The sequence below is a fragment of the Macrobrachium rosenbergii genome, chromosome 21 (assembly GCF_040412425.1).
Source record: "Macrobrachium rosenbergii isolate ZJJX-2024 chromosome 21, ASM4041242v1, whole genome shotgun sequence".
Classification (NCBI taxonomy): Eukaryota; Metazoa; Arthropoda; class Malacostraca; order Decapoda; family Palaemonidae; genus Macrobrachium; species Macrobrachium rosenbergii.
The window spans coordinates 22,423,144-22,444,853 of record NC_089761.1 but is presented as its reverse complement, the minus strand read 5'-3'; the positions used below and the strand labels follow the sequence as shown (position 1 = coordinate 22,444,853).

Here is a 21,710-nt window from a genome sequence, read left to right as displayed (position 1 = left end):
CTTTTAAAGCGAGTAAACTTCTGCCAGAGAAGTGCGGAATCGTAGCAGTTCGTAAAAGGTGTACAGGAATCATGAGTAGCAGCAGCAGCAGAGAGAGAGAGAGAGAGAGAGAGAGAGAGAGAGAGAGAGAGAGAGAGAGAGAGAGAGAGAGAGAGAGAGAGAGAGAGAGAGGCTAAGAACTGTTGATGTGCCCACTCTTTCGACCATTGGCTTGGAAGTGATCAGGTCAATGTGTATTTTTAGAGAATGTCTTTTGTAAGGGAAGTGAGAACAGATATTTCAGTTCTGAGGTAAGATTTCACTGACATCATGGTTATATAAGCATCCATTCCTCTGTGGTTAAGCAAAGGAATAAGTCTTGTTTGTCAGTTCGCTGGGACTTTCCAGTGTCCCACAATTGATTTTGTGTAGAGAAAATAATGTAGGAGTAATTCTAATTATGCGAAGAAAGAAAGAACAAGTATATTGGATGCATGGGGATAGAAGTGAGGTACATGTCCCACATGATAAATCATTTGCTCTGTTTAATTGCTGATGTGAAAAGCGAGATAAAGATCCGAAGCTTATGAGTGAGTTACTGCACCTTCGTTCATATTCTTTCTTCCATCATACTTTCCACCCTCTTCTAACGATTGTTTCATAGTGCAACGGCAAGGTTTTCCTCCTGTTACACCTTTGAACCTTCTACCCTCAATTTTCCTTTCAGCGATGAATGACCTCATAGGTCCCAGCACTTGGCCTTCGGCCTAAATTGTATTCTCTCTTATGAGCTACAAGAAAACAATAGAAGTGAAGCTAGTCGAAGAAAAAGCAAAGTTTGTAGAATCATAGAAGAAACTGGAAGATGAAATCTGAGCCAGCTGATATGAAAGAGAAGGGTAAAGATGCACACATATTTGATCTCATTCTCTCTCTTTCTTCTCTTTCTCCTTGGTATGCCTACATTTGTTTTTCATTCGACGCTTTGGTCCGCACAAAGAGATTCTAATGGAATTGCTATGCTCAGGGAAAGTAGGCTTTTATTGCAGTATTTGTACAAACAGCCACTCTGCAAACAACGGCGTCGTGTGACGCTATTTCCCGTGCGGCTATGTTTGGCCATCTCCGTAACTCTCCTCAGCCAAGAGACATAGTTAAAGTTATACATGTTGGCGACACTAATACTTCTCCCTCTACATTTCTCCGCCTCCCCTCACCCTTCCCTCCCTTCCCTCCAACACCCCTTCTCACCCCCTTCCTGCTTCAGTAATCCCCTTAGCTTGATTCTGCAGATTGCCAGTCGCTGTAACTGGGAACTTTGCTTTTACGAAAATGCTCAAATCGAATTATCTTCATGAAACTGCTTTTTATCCATTTCGTTTTCCTCCCTGCATTTTTCTCTCATGCTTCTTTGCAAAATAATGAAGTTTGGGATTTTTACTGCCTCATTTTTCCGCCCCCCTTTTCAATGTCCCTTTTATTTCGCCGCAATTTTTCGGTTCATTTCGCAAATTCGCTCGGATCCCGGTCCTCTGGAAACGTCATTGCAACGGCGCGTCTGGATTTGCCCTCGCGGCTTATTGGTGCACGACGACCTCTACAAACGCTGCCGTCGTCCATTTCCATGTAAATAAACAATAAAGATATGCAAATGCGGGATAAAGGTTGGAACTACCTTCGTTCTCCTCCGTCTGCCGTCAATTAGTTGCGATGGTGTGAGAGTAATTCGCGTTTGGTCGACAATGCTCGTTTTTTTTTCTCTTCTACCTTCAGTTAAATTTATTCTTACAGATTTTTCGAGTCTTTCTTCTGTCTCTTTCGTTTCCTCCTGCGTTGACTATAATATTTTTTTTTAATAATCCCTCATCCATCAACATCCGACACTGTTGCATCAGACCCTTTGTTGTATTTATAACATGTTATTACGGCTGTAGCTTTGTATTCGCGATTGGCTAACAATCTTTTTTTTCCATATACCTTCATCGTCATCGTCGCTTTTAACTCCTTGCGATGCAAAGGCATTCGGTTTTCTCCATTTTTATTTTTATTTTTTTTTCTTGGTGGGGCTTAGCGGACAGGAGAATTCTGTGATTGTCGTTCTTTCTATATACATTCATATATATATATATATATATATATATATATATATATATATATATATATATATATATATATATATATATATATATATATATATATATATATTATATATATATATATATATATATATATATATATGTATGTATATGTATGTATGTATGTGTGTGTATATATATATATATATATTGTGACTAATTTAAAGGTTTCTTTATTTCAATAATTTTCAGCTTAGATTTCTTTGCTTCCCTTGCCTCACTTTGATATTCTTTCACTTCTTTTATTTATTCTTTTTATCCTGCTTGTGTTATTCTGTTGCTCAGATTTTTTATTGTGTTTCGAATTTTCGTGTCCTGTTATGTGGTTTTTGTTCACGTAATTTTTATTTCTCTCTATTAGTTTTTATATATTTATTTTACTTCTATTTTCCTTTTATGTTTCACAAAGCTATGTGTGAGCCATTCCCCATTTCCATCAAATATTTGTGGATTTATCTTCCATATTCCATCGATGCAATTTGCATTTTTTTTATCTTATTATTATATCTACAATTCTCCCTCTTTTCTCTCTTGCTACGTTAACATCTCGAGATTGTTCTCGCTACATTACCACCTCAGTTTTTTTTTTTTTTTTTTTTTTTGCTACGTTACCACCTCAGTTTTTTTTTTTTTGCACGTTACCACCTCAGTTTTTTTTTTTTTTTTTGCTACGTTACCACCTCGTTTTTTTTTTTTTGCTACGTTACCACCCCAGTTTTTATTTTTTGGTTCCAGTACCATCTCAGTTTTCTTTTTGCTACATTACCACCTCAGTTTTTTTTTTTTTCCTACATTACCACCTCAGTTTTTTTTTTTTTTTTTTTTTTTTGCCACAGTACCACCTCAGTTTTTTTGCTACATTACCACCTCAGTTTTTTTTTTTTTTTTTGCTACGTTACCACCCCAGTTTTTTTTTTTTTTTTTTTTTGCTACATTACCACCTCAGTTTTCTTTTTTTTTTTTGCTACATTACTACCTCAGTTTTTTTGCTACATTACCACCTCAGTTTCTTTTTTTTTTTTTGTTACATTACTACCTCAGTTTTTTTACTACATTACCACCTCAGTTTCTTTTTTTTTTTGCTACATTACCACCTCAGTTTTTTGCTACATTACCACCTCAGTTTCTTTTTTTTTTTTTTTGCTACATTACCACCTCAGTTTTTTTTGCTACATTACTACCTCAGTTTTCTTTTCTTTTTTTTGCTACATTACTACCTCATTTTTTTTTTTTTTTGGCTACGTTACCGCTTCAGTTTTTTTTTTTTGCTATATTACCAGTTTTTTTGCTACATTACCACCTCAGTTTTTTTTGCTACATTACTACCTCATTTTTCTTTTCTTTTTTTGCTACATTACTACCTCAGTTTTTTTTTTGGCTACGTTACCGCCTCAGTTTTTTTTTTTTTTTGGGCTATATTACCACAGTTTTTTTTTGCTACATTACCACCTCAGTTTTTTTTGCTACATTACCACCGCGGTTTTTTTTTTGCTACATTACCACCTCAGTTTTTTTTGCTACATTACCAACTGTTTTTGTTTTTTTGCTACATTACCACCTCTAGTTTTCTTTTTTTGCTACATTACTACCTCAGTTTTTTTGCTACATTACCACCTCAGTTCCCCCTTTTTTTTGCTACATTACCACCTCAGTTTCCCCCTTTTTTGCTGTTACCACCTCAGTTCAACTTTTTTTTTTTTTTTGCTACATTACCACCTCAGTTTTTTTTTTTTTTTGCTACATTACCACCTCAGTTTTCTTTTCTTTTTTTGCTACATTACTACCTCAGTTTTCTTTTCTTTTTTTGCTACATTACTACCTCAGTTTTTTGCTACATTACCACCTTAGTTTTTTTTTGCTACATTACCACCTCAGTTTTCTTTTCTTTTTTTGCTACATTACTACCTCAGTTTTTTGCTACATTATCACCTCAGTTCCTTTTTTTTTTGCTACATTACCACCTCAGTTCTTTTTTGCTATTACCACCTGAGTTTTTTTAAGCTACATTACATCTCAGTTTTCTTTTACTACATTACTACCTCAGTTTTTTACATTACCACCTCAGTTCCTTTTTTTTTATGCTACACAACCACCTCAGTTCCTTTTTTTTTGTGCTACACACCCCTCAGTTTTTTTTTTTTTTTTTTTGCTACATTACTACCTCAGTTATTTATTTATTTTTTTTGCTACGTTACCACCTTAGTTTTTTTTTTTTTTTTTTTTTTTTTGCATACCACCTCAGTTTTGTTTGCTACATTACCACCCTATTTTTTTTGCTACATTACCACCTCAGTTTCTTTCTTTACATTACCACCTCAGTTTTTTTTTTCTACATTACCACCTCAGTTTTTTTGCTATACCACCTCAGTTTTTTTGCTACATTACCACCTCAGTTTTTTTTTGCTACATTACCACCTCAGATTTTTTTTTTTTTTTGCTACGTTACCACCTCAGTTTTTTTTTTTTTTTTGCTACATTACCACCTCAGTAGTTTTTTTTTTACGTTACCACCTCAGTTTTTTTTTCTTTGCTACATTACCACCTCGGTTTTTTTGCTACATTACCATCTCAAAGTTTTTTGATACATTGCTACTTCTAGATTTTTTTTTACCGATTTTAACACCTCTACGTTTTTGCTACATTGCCACTTTCAAGTTTTTTCTGCATTAATACCTTCCAAGTTTTTCTTGCTACATTGCCACCTCTAAGTTTTTTTTAGCAATATTAGCACCTCTAAGTTTATTTTTTTGCTACATTACCACCTCTGTTTTTTTGTTTTTTTGCTACATTACCACCATTATTTTTTTTTGTTGCTGCATTACCATCTCAAAGTTTTTTGCTACATTACCACTTAAAAGTTTTTGGCTACATTACCATCTCAAAGTTTCTTGCTATATTGCCACTTCTAAGTTTTTTGCTACATTGTCATCTCAAAGTTTTTTGTTACATTGCCATCTCAAAGTTTTTTGCTACATTACCACCTCAGTTTTCTTTTTTTGCTACATTACCATCTCAGTTTTTCGTTTTTTTGCTACATGGTCATCTCAAAGTTTTTTGCTCATTACCACCTCAGTTTTACTTTTGCTACATTGCCCTCTCAAATTTTATTTGCTAAATTGCCAACTAAGTTTTTTTTTATTATATTACCATCTCAAAGTTTTTTGCTACACATCTAATTTTTTTTTGCTACATTACCCCCTCTAACTTAAATTGCTGCACTAACGCAGCAAATTTTTCTTTTGTTGCATATTATCCACCTCAGCCTTTGTTTTTTATGCATTCCGCCTCTAATGTATTTTTTCCACATTACCACTCTTCCCAGTATTTTTGTTTTAGTTGTATCACCGCCTCTGTGCTTTTTTCAGTTTTTGCTACATTGCCACTTCATTTTGTTTATGTGCTTCCAACATTTACCTGTATCGCTTGGTAATATTTTTCCTTCCGATTCGTTGGCTGAGTCTTTTTACCTCCCTTTTTGCTTGTCTATCCTTGACTATTTGTTCTCATTTTTTGTGTTAACCATCGGTTTTATTTTTCCTCTTTCTTTAGATTGCAGCCGATATTTTTGTTTGTTAGCTGCCCCTTTTTTCTTTATTTTGTGGAAAGCATTTTTAAGCCAGATCTTTTGTGGCCAGGATGTGCGCTCCGTCTCTTTTTATTAAAAAACCAAATCCATGCAGTAAAAAGTAATTACAATTGTTTTACAAATCTATTTCATCCGCTGTTTCCAAAAACAGGAAGAAAAGATTCAGATGACATTTGTCTTGAACTGGATTGTACATAATGTTTTACCCAGACAGCCACAGAGACAATGCATCGCTCAAAGTTATCTCTCTCTCTCTCTCTCTCTCTCTCTCTCTCTCTCTCATGGAGTCCTTTATAGACATCTTTAACAACACTCGCAGTTGGCTGTAATAGTATCACGTCGTTAGTGAATTTAAAGGTCCTTCCATATAATCAATGAGAGAAAGTGGGCTATTATTCGACCAACTGGGACGTTTCAAGTTACAAACGTTTGGCTGACGTTTTCCTCCGGGTTAAGATTAAAACACCCTTCACTAGTCTGTATACTATTGCGACTCTCCTTTTACTATGGAACACATTTGTTACATTACCACCTCAGTTTTTTTTTTTTTTTTTTTTTGTTACAGTACCTCGGCAGTTTTTTTTTTTTTTTTTTTTTTTGGCTACATTACCACCTCATTTTTTTGTTTTGTTACATTACCACCTCAGTTTTTTGTTGCATTACCATTCAAAAGTTTCTGCTACATTGCCACATGTTATTACATTGCCGTGGTATGTAGTAGCACGGCAAAGACATGGGGTAGTGGACAGATATAGTAAGAACTGGTCCCTGATGAAGTTATATTAACATAGTTACTTTCCTGAGACATTGTCCCTATAATGAAAGTTAATATTGACCTCTTGGTACGTTGCCAAGTGTAGAATATACACTTTTACAGTTGTGCATATAAGCATGTTTATGGATATTTTTGAAAAAAAAAAGTTATATTCATATCCTAAATGCAAAGTTGTCATTTTTTTATGGGGAACATCGGTTTTTGCCAAATGTTCATTTTTACCATAGTTTTAAAATAAATTTTTAAAATATTTAATTCAGAAATTCATTGCCAAGACTATTCATCTAAAACCAGCTTCATTATAGCGCTAAATAATCCCTTGGATTCCAGTGCTTGGCTTCAGGACTAAATTTCATGTTCCATTCCATTCAGAAATCACAAATGCTTTGTTAACGTTCATCTCTCAGGTTTTTGGTCCAGAAAACGAGTTACAGAACGGAGCATTTAGTTAAGTTTTTCTCTTCGTTGTACATAGGAAAATGCGGTACATCGTGAAGCTGTTAACTGAGATTTCAAGAGTAGCATAGAAGCATAGTGAAACGGTACAGTTCATGGTCATACGTAGTTACCAAAACACTTTCCAGCAAGAGAGAACTCAGGGAGTTTTATTGCACAGGACACGAGGACGAACCCAGATACCCGAATGAAGTTTGGCCAGTGATCGAAAAGAAGCTGATGAAATATAAGACAGTAAGTGAATAATTACTCCTCTCTGCTCTCATTAGGAAAGACGTTCCTCAATGTTCGGAAGATCATACCTAAGTCAGTCCATATACCCTGTGCCTTTCTCTGAATTTATCCTTCTGTGTTCAGTGTACAGAATTCTGAGGTGATTTTAAAATTTTACCTAGGCTCCATGTTACGCTGATTTTTGGGGATTCATAAAATTAGTAAATTTTTTGGTGTGCATGCACTCCTAGAGGAATATTTTGAATAATTTTATATATACATGCTTTTTATATAACGTGCGAGTTCAGAGTTCAATCCCGGCCGAAGGAACAAGAAGCGTAAACTTTTTATTTGAAAAGATATTGTGCGTGTGCAGAATTAGGTGCTTAGTAATTTTAGACTTTCGAGTAAATACACACACACGCATATATATATATACATATATATATATATATATATACAGTATATATATATATATATATATATATATATATATATATATATATATATATATATATATATTAGAATTTTTCTTCCGGGCTCAGCCGCGATCCAGTTATTGAAAAATGAGGTGACATTGATCGCTGCCTCGTCCGTTCTGTGGAACCACACCTTTTTGGCAAAAACGTCATGATGTTTAAAAATAAAACATATACTCGCGTATCTATGGGGTGGGATGGATGGGTGGTAAATTGAACGAATCTTTGCCAAACATCATTTAACTTTTTCTTGATACGCATTTGGCTTTTCTGCGCGAGAGAGAATAAAAAATAAAAAATAGAATAATCTCGGTTGAAGTATGCATTGAATATGTGAACTCTACGGAAATTGCTTTCTGACTTTCATTGAGGGCCGCATTGATAATTCAATGGAATTATTCAAACTCTCTCTCTCTCTCTCTCTCTCTCTCTCTCTCTCTCTCTGTGATCCTCACTTTACCTCTCTCTCTCTCCCTCTCTCTCTCTCTCTCTCTCTCTCTCTCTCTCTCTCTCTCTCTCTCTCTCTCTCTCTCTCTCTTACTGTGATCCTCGCTCTATCTTTCACTCTCTGGATCGTTGGTATGTGTTTGTGTGTGTGTGTGTGAGAGAGAGAGAGAGAGAGAGAGAGAGAGAGAGAGAGAGAGCGCTCCTCCTTCCGATATTTTGCGGATAACCTCCTCTTCCTTCTCCTCCTCCTCCTCCTCCACCTCCTCCGCCCCGTCACCCCGCCCCCGCCCCTCCTCCTCCTATTGCAGAGCCATCAAGACCACCATCGAAGCGTTCGTTGTTTGATTACGAGTCAATCTCCTTATTTGGTTCTTCGTCGTCGTCTGTCGGGGGGGAATGATCGCGGTCGGGGAAGTTTGACTTCGGCCTCATATCTTCGCTCTGTTTGTACACCGTTACGACGAATCAACACTGCAATATTGCAAGTCCCAGGAAATGTTCTCCTCTTCTCCCCTCTCCCCCCTCCCCGCCTCCGACATTTTTTAAAGCTCTCTCTCTCTCTCTCTCTCTCTCTCTCTCTCTCTCTCTCTCTCTCTCTCTCTCTCTCTCTCTCTCTCTCTAGGTTGACAGAGAGAGAGAGAGAGAGAGCTAGCTCCCGATTTAACGGAATTATGATCTCATTGTTGGTTTAGGAAACTGGTCGCGTTCCCGCAGATTCCTTGCTCGTTTTTTTCTTTATTTCTTTCTTTTTCCTCTCTTCCTCAGGAGGCTTATGTAGTTAAGTAGTTGCTTTAACTTTTGTTTGTTAAGGTATTTGTTTGTGTGCGCGTGAGAGAGAGAGAAAGAGAGAGATTCCAGGTGAAATCTCTCATAGTTCTCAACATTCAAGTAATGTTTTAATAGTACGCAAAAAAACATTCACAATATATAGTTCACACAGACACAGATCAGCGTATAGAAAATGTAACGAAATTCATCATGAAAGATTGAGAGAGAGAGAGAGAGAGAGAGAGAGAGAGAGAGAGAGAGAGAGAGAGAGAGAGAGAAGTAGCATGAAATCACTGTAGAGAGAATAGCACGAAACCACTTCGGAAAGAGAGAATAAGAGAGAAAGAAAGCGAGGGAACGGAGAGCCATCAAGTCATAACATCTGAGTGACACCGTAGAGATATTGCCTATTAATATATTCATGCCGTCGCCGGTTTAAATAGAATTTCTAAGCGAGCGAAGGCGTCATTCATTCCTCGGGTTTAGGGGGTGGGCGGGAGTGTTGTGGGGCAGATCTTGCTCAGCACTTCTGCCCCGAAATGGAGAGACCGCCGCCACGACTATTCTTTACACCGTCCCCTGCAATAAATTATCAGTGGAATTCTTCGGGAAGATGGTGATTTATAATTTAATGTCACCCTAAAACGCTGCTTGAGGGGAAGGGCAGCTGCGGAAGATGGGGAGAGGGATGGGGGATGGGGAAGGGGGAGAGAGAGAGAGAGAGAGGAAGTGGGTGGGCAGGGCGAGTAGGAAAGGAGGAAGGAAATGGAGGAGGAGAAGGCAGAAGGGGAATAGGAAGGGAGGGGGGAATGAAAAAAGTGAACAAAGAAGGAGAGAAGAGATAAAAAAAAGGGATAAAGGCGATGATGAAGAGTAGAAAATATAAAATTAAAGAGGATAAGGGTGGAAAGGAGGGGAGGTGGGAGGAGTAGAGAAAGAGAGAGAGAAGGAAAGCAAAAGCGAGAAAAAAAGAATGAAGAAGGTGAGAAACAATAAGAACAAAGAACCGAAAATAAGAAATAAAAGATTATAAGAAGAAAAGATGAAGAAAATAAGACACAACGATGGAAAGTATAAGACAAATGATTAAAAGAAGCAAAATGAGATGAAGAAAATAAGAACGGAGAATGGAAAATAGAAACTAAAAGATGATAAGATTAAAAGGAGATGAAGAAAATAAGAACAAAAAATGGAAAATCTAAAATAAAAGATAAGAAAAAAAAAGAAATGAAGACAATAAGATCCAAGAATGGAAAATATAAAATAAAAGATGAAAATAAAAAATGAGATGCAGAAATAACAAGTAAAAAATGCACCGAAGTATCTTCTGTGCAATCGAGTTTTCTGAACTGCGTATAATGCTGTATGAAACTCTCAGCCACGGCCCATGAAATTCTCAGTCGCGGCCCATGAAACTTTCAGCCACGGCCCGGCGATGGCCTGTGTTGGCACCTATAGCGGGCGCCAGACGCATGATTATGGCTAACTTTAACCTTAAATAAAAACTACTGAGGCAAGAGGGCTGCAATTTGGTATGTTTGATGGCTGGAGGGTGGATGGTCAACATACCAATTTGCAGCCCTCTAGCCTCAGTAGTTTTTAAGATCTGAGGGCGGACGGACTGACAAATAGCAATCTCAATGGTTTTCTTTTACAGAAAACTAAAAAGCAAGAATAGAAAAAATAAAATAAGTGTTGATAAGAAGAAAAGGAGATGAAGAAAATAAGAACGAAGAATGGAAAATACACAAAGAAATTAAAAAGAAGAAAAGGAAGTGGAACTAAGTAAGAACGAAAAAAGAGACGAGACGAGCGAGATGAAGAGGATTATTGTAAGAGATCGATTGGCAAATTCCCCCTCAGTCAGGATCGGAGAAATATTCCCATTAAAGTTTATTTTGTTTCATCTTCTTTCTTTTCAGTGAAAGCGAACATCAGTCTCATTTCGTTTTATCATGCCATTGGGGTCGGACCTGTAAAATTCTGAGAGATAGAGAGAGAGAGAGACTAGGTGAAGAAGATGTATTGCATACCTATGATTTTTTAATAGTGGATAGCCATTTAGATTTGATTTTACGCACAATATGGTGCTGTTATTGAGAGAGAGAGAGAGAGAGAGAGAGAGAGAGAGAGAGAGAGAGAGAGAGAGAGAGAGAGAGAGAAACTAAGCGAAGAACACGCACTGTAAGCTTATAATTTTTTAGTAGAGAGGATATCCCAAGGTCTAGGATATCCAGTGTAAATCAAATTTTTACGCAAAATATGGTGCTGATTTTGAGAGAGAGAGAGAGAGAGAGAGAGAGAGAGAGAGAGAGAGAGAGAGAGAGATTGAATATGGAAGAAATGTTGAATAAAAACTGGTAATACAGAAATAGAGAGAGAGAGAAAATCCTAAAATAAAATATGGTCACATTTAAAAAGAAAAAAAAAGAGAGGGGGTGGGGAGTGGGATGAGAAAGCGAGCAAGATTGAGCGAGAGAAATCCATTTTGCGCCGAAAGGGAGAGGCGACGTGAAAATATTTTCGTATTTTTAAGTCAACTTCCAGCGAATTGCCCTTTTCCGAGAGATAGCAAGGTTATCATCTCTGCGCGAATTGCCACCAGAGATTATGTTATATCATTACCTCCGACGATCTCGTATGAAAAAGTCTCAAGTTGTTTGTCCGTCGTTCACGTAAGCATAGTGTGCGTACGTACGCGTGCACACACGATCACGCCCGCCGTCTCTCTCTCTCTCTCTCTCTCTCTCTCTCTCTCTCTCTCTCTCTCTCTCTCTCTCTCTCTATATATATATATATATATATATATATATATATACACACACATATATATATATATATATATATATATATATATATATATATATATAAACTGTATATATATACATATACGTATATATATGTATGTATTTGTATATATATGCATATATACATGTATATATTATATATATGTATATATAGAAATATATATTATATAATATATACATATACAGATATATATATGTATATATATATATATATATATATATATATATATATATATATATATGTTTCCATAACATGGAATACAACAGTCACTGTCAAATTCATACTTTTTAACTTTAGCCTTTTGCAGAAAACCTGCATACCTGTACATAGGGCTCATCAACAGTGGGTCGAACCCCCTGCATACAGTGCGCCAAGATAACCTCGCACGCATTTTCACACTCACTGAACTTTTTCATTCCGTCTATCAAGCTCATTTTAGGATTTCCACTCCCTTTCACTCCCCTTCTTACCTAAGACTGCCCGAATTATACACTCTAAACACGAAACTATTTTTCTGCTCTGTTTACACATGACCAAACTACCTCAATATACTCTTGTCCGTCCTTTCATCTTCCGAAATCTGTTTACCACTTGTGCGTATTTCCACATTTTTAACCCTTTCATTTCATCCTACGCCGCATTTACTTTGCAAACAGTTCATCTCAGCACTTTTAACCTTTTTCCTTTGATCCACACTTCACTTCCTTAGAGGAGAATATGCTCAACAATCCCTACATCCTTCCCAACATGGTGAATATAATCATTGGGTCTTCGGTCTTCACGATGATTGTCACACACCCTGGCATTTTTGTTTTGTTTTGTTTTTGCTCTGCATTATTCGGTGCCTCGTGTCTTCCGGCTATTCGAACATATAGCCAATACATTTACTCCCAAGTACTCGCAAGAATCAACCGCTTCTGTTACTCCATAATTCTTATTCACATTAATTGCCCCATCTTCCTGGTTTCATTAAACTTTAAAGCATTACTCTTGCTCACATTTACTATTTACTTTGTCATCTTGCAAGCTTCCTTACGCTCTTACCATTTTCTGCAGCTTCTCCTCACCATCCTCAATCAGTAAAGTATCAGTTGACAGTTTAAATCATTCCACACTCCCTTCACAACTCATATACTTATCCTTAACAGCTCTCCACCTGTCTAAGGCCCTGATTAATCTCATCACGACAGCCATAAAGATAGTTTATATACCAAGCCAATCACTCACCCGTCTGCGTATTTGAAAGTACACTTTGCCTCCATGATAAAAACTTTTAATTACTCAACAACTTCTCTGCTAAACCAGATCTGCTCGTCGCCGTCCACTTTGCCTTGGTCAGTTTTCTGTGAACATTTTTTTTACTAGGCCTCGTATGCCACATTCATCTTATCCGCTTTACTTTTAAACTTCTCACATAACCGCATAACAAACACTTGATCTGCAACCCCACTTTCTTGTATAAACCTACACTGCTCTTCCCCTGTCAACCCTTCTGTCGTTTGCCTACCTTAGTAGACCAAGTTCCATTAAGCCCTTGCGATATTTTTACCGTCGTCTCTATCACCTTTACCTTTACTACGCAGTGGAACCAATTTTCCCTCGACCCGTACCTTTGGAAGTCATCCATTATACTGACATATATTTTACTATCAGTGATCAGTAGCTTAATCGCACTGTCCTGACTGTAACTGGGCATTATATATATATATATATATATATATATATATATATATATATATATATATATATATATATATATATATATATATATATAGAATCTACTGGTCACTTTTACCAGACACATATGTAATTCTAATAGCCACAATGCCCTCTTAACTTCGCTTATTCTTCGCGCTTTTTTTTGGATATGCTTGTAACTACGAAGCTGATAGATCCAAAGGGAAGAATTACATATGTGTCTGGTAAAAGTGACCAGTAGATTCTGCATATACATTTCAGCCTAAAAAGCAATAAAAACGATTGCCCACTTGGCTACGATGGTGAGGATGGGTTTATTCCAGCTCTAATAAATATATCTGAAAACGACAGGTATATATATGTACGAGAGGTGATAGACTTTTATCCTTCTCGTGGTCAGGTTGGCAACGTGACCTCCTTGTGATTAAGGTAACTCGGGTTCGATTCCCGCGGCCGGCCGTCACAGGCTCTTCAATTTCTTCCCTTTGGATCTATCGGCTTCGTAGTTACAAGCATATCCAAAAAAAGCGCGAAGAATTAGCGAAGTTAAGAGGGCATTGTGGCTATTACAATTACATATATATATATATATATATATATATATATATATATATATATATATATATATATATATATATGTGTGTGTGTGTGTGTGTGTCTGTGTGTGTACATACTTATACACTAGTTGGAATTTCATTTCTGAACCAATAACATAAACAGTAACACACATGAACATAAGTACAGTACGCGTATATGATAGGAACGAATTATATTTTGCGTTATATTTGCAAAAAAAAATGAGTATTTCATTATCTTAATTACTTACTGCTCACAGAAGCAGAAAGAGTGACGTCCAGATCTCATTGTGAAACGCACATCCCTCGTAATAATTTATTTAACGAATAACTAAGCAATTACAGCAACCTCTATAAATGTGATTCATTTGTAATCATTTGGATTAGGAACAGCTCAGTTGCCGGAAAATTGCCCCACATGGCGTATTTGTCGCTTAATAACTTAGTCTTTTTGGGATCAGGGCAGTCTCTCTCTCTCTCTTTCTCTCTCTCTCTCTCTCTCTCAGGTTCCCTCTTTTTTCCTCTCTCTCCAAAAAATTAATTAACGGTTCGTTTTATTTGTAGCCGACGACAAGAGTCAGTATCCGAGCAACAAAAGGATCTCCAGAACTTGAAAGCTCTGTATTTATATGTAACGAAAAGTTCGCCGTGTTTTTCACACCCTTTTGTTACGTAACTCCTTCTGGAAATAATTACATGGGCTCAGTTGGCGTTTCTCTGCTTCGTCTTCTTCCAGAAAAAAGACCTAATTAATGGTTTGTTTTTCACCCCTTAAGATAAAAGTCGATAACTGAGTACAGGCTAATCTACAGATCTGTAAAAAAGGTGTCTCACTGTATTTATTGAAAAATTTGCCTTCTTTTCGACACTTCTCTTCTTGTAATACGCCAAGAATTGGTTAAGGATGAGTGCTTTCCAGCCTCGGAGGTAATGCATCAGGAAAAAATATTCAAATATGGTGTTTGCTGGAAAGAGTTGAGCCTGTTTAACTTGCGTACATTTTTTTAATGTCTTTTGAGTTTATATAAGATACAATTTATAAATGTAGAGGTTGGTTGGTTTCATTTTTCTCTTGAATGATTTTTTCCCCTCTTTTTAAATGGTTCTGTAACATTTTTAAATGGTTCTGCACCTTGTTTCTGGATTTTATATAATGGTTCTGCACCATCTTTTTAATTTTTTTAGACGGTTCTCTACCTCCTTTGGCCTTGAATTTTAAAATGGAAGTTTTGATCGAAAGTGTAATTATTTTCCCAAGATACGGCGATCCAATGAGTATTTGGCGATTGCCATAATTTTTTGTAATACTGTTTTCTATACTAATATATATATATATATATATATATATATATATATATATATATATATATATATATATATATATATATATATATATACATATATGGACCGGAGCTGAAGCTCGAAGTATACATCACGAAGGAAGCAGTAGGGAAAGGCATCCTCATCATCTACAGTTTATTTTCAATGCCGACGTTTCGACGAATTCCAAGTCGCATTTTCAAGGCTATAAAATATAATATAATTTGCGAACATCAATAACAAATTAATGCAATGACAACAGCTCTTTCTGTAGTAAAAATATTTAAAAACAAAACACATTCCAATAAGTAAAAGGAGTTCACTAAAATCTTAAAACGACCTACCTATATGAAGGAAAGAACAAGACTAATATAAATAAGTAAAAACAGAGTGAGGAAAACCAGTTGTCCAAACTAGGCTATAAACAATTTCACTGAGGACGATTGAGTATTTAACGACGGTACAGTCTTCTTGATAATTATGGATTCTAGGATGGTTAAGTCGTTGTTGTTCTGCACTTGGCCTAAGATGGAAAAATCCTTGCTGTCAATATAAGTTTTACATAATTTTGAATGATTTCGTATATTTGATTGCTCAGGATTAGATAACCTGCTACCTGTTCTATGACTTATGCCCCTGTGGGAATCTATGCGGACCTTCAACAGCCTCCTCGTGCATCCCACGTATATCCCGTGATCACATCCCGGGCAAGTATACTTGTAAACAACGCTGGACGAAAGCAGAGGACTGAGCCGGTCTTTGACTCTGAACAGAGACCCTATTGTTAAGGGATTTTTTGGGATGATTTTCAGATTTAAGGCTGGAAAACTCTTTTGAATAATGGCTGTGCATTTTTTCCTAAAAGTATCATCATGCACGAAAGGGAAACTTGCGTACATCTTCAGTTTCGGCACAGTCGATTCAGGTGTTGCCGGAGTCATTTTCTGTAGTAGCAGTTTATTTAGGGATCTGAAAAAGAGTCGTGATGGAAAACAATTATTATTGAAATATTTCAGTAAAAAGGATATCTCATCGTGGAAACTCATCCAATTTGACGAGTGGGTATAAGCCCTATGGAGGAGGGTTAAAATAGAGTTCAGTTTAAAATTAAAGAAACACGAACTATAAAAATTCATTCCCAAACCAGTAAATGTATTTTTTCTATACACACCTGTGTAAAAACCTGAGTCACCTCTGGAAATAATAAGATCAAGGAAGGGGAGTTTGTTATTTACCTCCTTCTCCATCGTGAACCTTATGTTTGGATGTTGTCGGTTGACAAACTCCAGAAAGGACTCTGCATGACATTCATGGCGAAATAGGGAGAACGTGTCGTCAACATATCTTCGATAAAATAGAGGGCGGAACCTAACGGGACATTCGTCAATTATGCGCTCCTCCAGGGAGCACATGAAGATGTTAGCAAAAATTGGACCAAGTGGTGATCCCATGGCCATCCCTTCAGTTTGTTTATACAAAATGCCATTGAAGACAAAGGTCGTGTCCAGCACGGCCAACTCTAAAAGTTGTTTAAAAAATGTTCTACTAAAGTTATTAAAAATTGCATCTTCATCAGTAAAAAGTTTGCTTAATATTATCTCAATAGTCTCCCCCACCGGGACATTTGTAAATAAGGATTCCACGTCTAAGCTTACCATATATAAGTCTGAGTCTTGCCTGAGAATGTCCTCTTTAAACTTAGTGGAATTGGTTATCAGAAGATTGTTTTTTGTTAAGGGTTCTAACAAGGGAACAGGAAATTTGGCTAATTTATAATGTGGCGTATTCTGTGAGGAGAGGATTGGGCGTAAAGGGACTCCTTCTTTGTGGATCTTGGGGAGACCATATAAAACCCCATATGATGAACCAGTGGAAAACAAGTCTTGGTAAGTATTATCATTAACAACGTTATTTTGTTTGAGTGTTCTTAAAAATCTGTTAATTTTATCCTCTGCTCTAAAAATATTATAATAGTCAGGTACGCCTATTCTTTCGAATTTTGTTCGATCATTCAAAATATCCTCCATTTTATTTACGTATTCATTTTTGTCTAAAATGACAAGACCCTTACCTTTATCGGGTTTTATTAATATGATGTCCTCCTCTTTCGCCAGGTTCTTTAAAATGTTGAAGTCGTCCTTGTTGAAAAAGGGAGTCCACCTCGCCTTTAAATTGTTAAATGCGCGATGTGCCAAGGACGAAATCTGGGACTGCAGCATACTCAAATCGGTGTCGAAAGAGCGATTCAATTGGTAAAAAGAACTGTTGGTAGTTAGGTTTGAAATTAGGCATTCATTTTAGACAAAAATGAATACGTAAATAAAATGGAGGATATTTTGAATGATCGAACAAAATTCGAAAGAATAGGCGTACCTGACTATTATAATATTTTTAGAGCAGAGGATAAAATTAACAGATTTTTAAGAACACTCAAACAAAATAACGTTGTTAATGATAATACTTACCAAGACTTGTTTTCCACTGGTTCATCATATGGGGTTTTATATGGTCTCCCAAGATCCACAAAGAAGGAGTCCCTTTACGCCCAATCCTCTCCTCACAGAATACGCCACATTATAAATTAGCCAAATTTCTGTTCCCTTGTTAGAACCCTTAACAAAAACAATCTTGATAACCAATTCCACTAAGTTTAAAGAGGACATTCTCAGGCAAGACTCAGACTTATATATGGTAAGCTTAGACATGGAATCCTTATTTACAAAATGTCCTGGTGGGGGAGACTATTGAGATAATATTACAAACTTTTTACTGATGAAGATGCAATTTTTAATAACTTTAGTAGAACATTTTAAACAACTTTAGAGTTGGCCGTGCTGACACGACCTTTGTCTTCAATGGCATTTTGTATAAACAAACTGAAGGGATGGCCATGGATCACCACTTGGTCCAATTTTTGCTAACATCTTCATGTGCTCCCTGGAGGAGCGCATAATTGACGAATGTCCCATTAGGTTCCGCCTCTATTTTATCGAAGATATGTTGACGACACGTTCTCCCTATTTCGCCATGAATGTCATGCAGAGTCCTTTCTTCTGGAGTTCGTCAACCGACAACATCCAAACATGAGGTTCACGATGGAGAAGGAGGTAAATAACAAACTCCCTTCCTTGATCTTATTATTTCCAGAGGTGACTCAGGTTTTTACACAGGTGTATAGAAAAAATACATTTACTGGTTTGGGGAATGAATTTTTATAGTTCGTGTTTTTAATTTTAAAACTGAACTCTATTTTAACCTCCTCCATAGGGCTTATACCCACTGTCAAATTGGATGTGAGTTTCCACGATGAGATATCCTTTTTACTGAAATATTTCAATAATAATTGTTTTCCCATCACGACTTTTTTCAGATCCCTAAAATAAACTGCTACTACAGAAAATGACTCCGGCAACACCTGAATCGACTGTGCCGAAACTGAAGATGTACGCAAGTTTCTTTTTCAGCATGATGATACTTTTAGGAAAAATGCACAGCCATTATTCAAAAGAGTTTTCCAGCCTTAAATCTGAAAATCATCCCAAAAATCCTTAACAATAGGGTCTCTGTTCAGAGTCAAAGACCGGCTCAGTCCTCTGCTTTCTGTCCAGCGTTGTTTACAAGTATACTTGCCCGGGATGTGATCACGGATATACGTGGGATGCACGAGGAGGCTGTTGAAGGTCCGCATAGATTCTTACAGGGGCATAAGTCATAGAACAGGTAGCAGGTTATCTAATCCTGAGCAATCAAATATACGAAATCATTCAAAATTATGTAAAACTTATATTGACAGCAAGGATTTTTCCATCTTAGGCCAAGTGCAGAACAACAACGACTTAACCATCCTAGAATCCATAATTATCAAGAAGACTGTACCGTCAAAAAGCAAATACTCAATCGTCCTCAGTGAAATTGTTTATAGCCTAGTTTGGGCAACTGGTTTTCCTCACTTGTTTTTACTTATTTATATTAGTCTTGTTCTTTCCTTCATATAGGTAGGTTGTTTTAAGATTTTAGTGAACTCTTTTACTTATTGGAATGTGTTTTTTTTTTAAATATTTTTACTACAGAAAGAGCTGTTGTCATTGCATTAATTTGTTATTGATGTTCGCAAATTATATTATATTTTATAGCCTTGAAAATGCGACTTGAATTCGTCGCGAAACGTCGGCATTGAAAATAAACTGTAGATGATGAGGATGCCTTCCTCACTGCTTCTTCAGATGTATATATATATATATATATATATATATATATATATATATATATATATATATATATATATATATATATATATATATATATATATATGTGTGTGTGTGTGTGTGTGTGTGTGTGTGTGTGTGTGTGTGTTCTAAAGCAAAAGTCATTGTTTCATGACTTGTAAAATACTGAATTACCCATAATTAAGATTTTCTTACGCATTAGAATTTCCTTTTCATCCTTTGCCTGACACCTCGTTGCTGTATAAAATGAGAAATTACTCGGCTCTCCAAATCTTTTAGTGCCATTCTTGCAAGTGAATGACTTTTAGGCTTGTTCCATAAGAATGTGTTCTCATATTGGAAAATAATAATATCATTATCATCATTATTGTTATAATATACCTTATTGAGTATCAGACCGCATTTTTTGGGATTTATTTACTAGCAGATTGCTCTTTTCATTCTGGAGATGGCTCACTACGGTCAACTTGATATGAGGATCCTGTGTTATTATTATTATTATTATTATTATTATTATTATTATTATTATTATTATTATTATTATTATTATTATTATTATTATTATTATTATTATTAAACAGATTGACCGTCTGGATTCCGTCGAGTTAAATTGCAGTTTCTCAGTCTCACGAATGAGTTTCTTTGTAGCACCAGGTAAATTATATACCAGTTATCCAAAGTGCATTTATTCCTTGACGTTTTGGTAGTACTTTCTGCCATTCATCAAGAGGCGAATAAAGCTGGGAGTCCAATTTACCTGTTGCTACAAATGAACTGCAGTGCAAACTCAACGGCATCCAAGCGGCCAGTCTGTTTAATGAAGTGTGTTTGAGAGAGTGCCTTCTTCCGGGATATTATTATTATTATTATTATTATTATTATTATTATTATTATTATTATTATTATTATTATTATTATTATTATTATAACCCAGCTGCAGGCAAAGCTGAAAAAGCAGGATATTACAAACCCAAGGGTTCCAACAGGAAAGCAGAACAGTGCGGAAAAACTAACTGAAAAGTAAGAAATAAATTACGTAACGAAAACTAATAAGATCAGTAACAAATTAGTATATATGAAAAAAATAACAAATAAACTATGAGGTGAGAATCATGTCAGCCTGTTCGACGTAAAAGCATTTGCACCGAGTCTGAAATTCTCAGATTCCAGCGTCTCAAATACCTGATTAGGAAGATCACTCCACAGTTTAATCACAGCAGGAATAAAATTTAGAAATTTGATTGAACTCAGTTCTTGTACAACATTTTAAGATTTGGGGCAGCTGCTGAAGACCACAAGGGTTTATTTCACAATTTAGGATGCAAATTAACAGGTGAAAACCACAAGGGTTTATTTATTTCAAAATTTGGGATGTAAGTCAGCTGCTGAACACCACAAGGCTTTATTTCACAATTTAGGATGTAAGTCAGCTGCTGAAGACCACAAGGGTTCATTTCACAATTCGGGATGTAAATTAACTGCTGAAGACCACAAGGGTTTATTTCAAAATCTGGGGTGTAAGTCAGCTGTTGAAGACCTCAAGGGTTTATTTCACAATTTTGGGTGTAAATCAGCTGTTGAAAACCACAAGGGTTTATTTCATAATTTAGGGTGTAAGTCAGCTGTTGAAGACCACAAGGGCCTATTTCACAATTTAGGGTGCAAATCAAGTATATCTTAGTTTAACCAGACCACTGAGGTGGTTAACAGCTCTCCTAGGGCTGGCCCGAAGGATTAGACTTATTTTTACGTGGCTAAGAACCTACTGGTTACCTAGCAACGGGACCTACAGCTTATTGTGGAATCCGAACCACATTATGACGAGAAATGAATTTCTATCACCAGAAATAAATTCCTCTAATTCTTCTTTGGCGGCTCGGAGAGTCGAACGCTGAGCCAACAGCATGCCAGTCGAAAGCTCTACCACTCCTCCAAAGAAGAACTAATTTAGGGTGCAAAGTCAGCAGTTGAAGACCTCAAGGGTTTATTTCACAATTTTGGGTGTAAATCAGCTGTTGAAAACCACAAGGGTTTATGTCATAATTTAGGGTGTAAGTCAGCTGTTGAAGACCACAAGGGCCTATTTCACAATTTAGGGTGCAAGTCAGCAGTTGAAGACCTCAAGGGTTTATTTCACAATTTTGGGTGTAAATCAGCTGTTGAAAACCACAAGGGTTTATTTCATAATTTAGGGTGTAAGTCAGCTGTTGAAGACCACAAGGGCCTATTTCACAATTTAGGGTGC

The 21,710-nt window shown here is 36.3% G+C and overlaps 2 protein-coding genes across 2 annotated transcripts in view; one reads left to right on the top strand and one right to left on the bottom strand.

Moving 5' to 3' along the window:
• Window positions 1–21,710, top strand: part of LOC136849807 (zinc finger protein on ecdysone puffs-like) — a 520,057-nt gene that overhangs the window by 121,144 nt on the left and 377,203 nt on the right. The window lies entirely within an intron of this gene.
• Window positions 1–21,710, bottom strand: part of LOC136849409 (ABC transporter F family member 4-like) — a 92,867-nt gene that overhangs the window by 34,299 nt on the left and 36,858 nt on the right. The window lies entirely within an intron of this gene.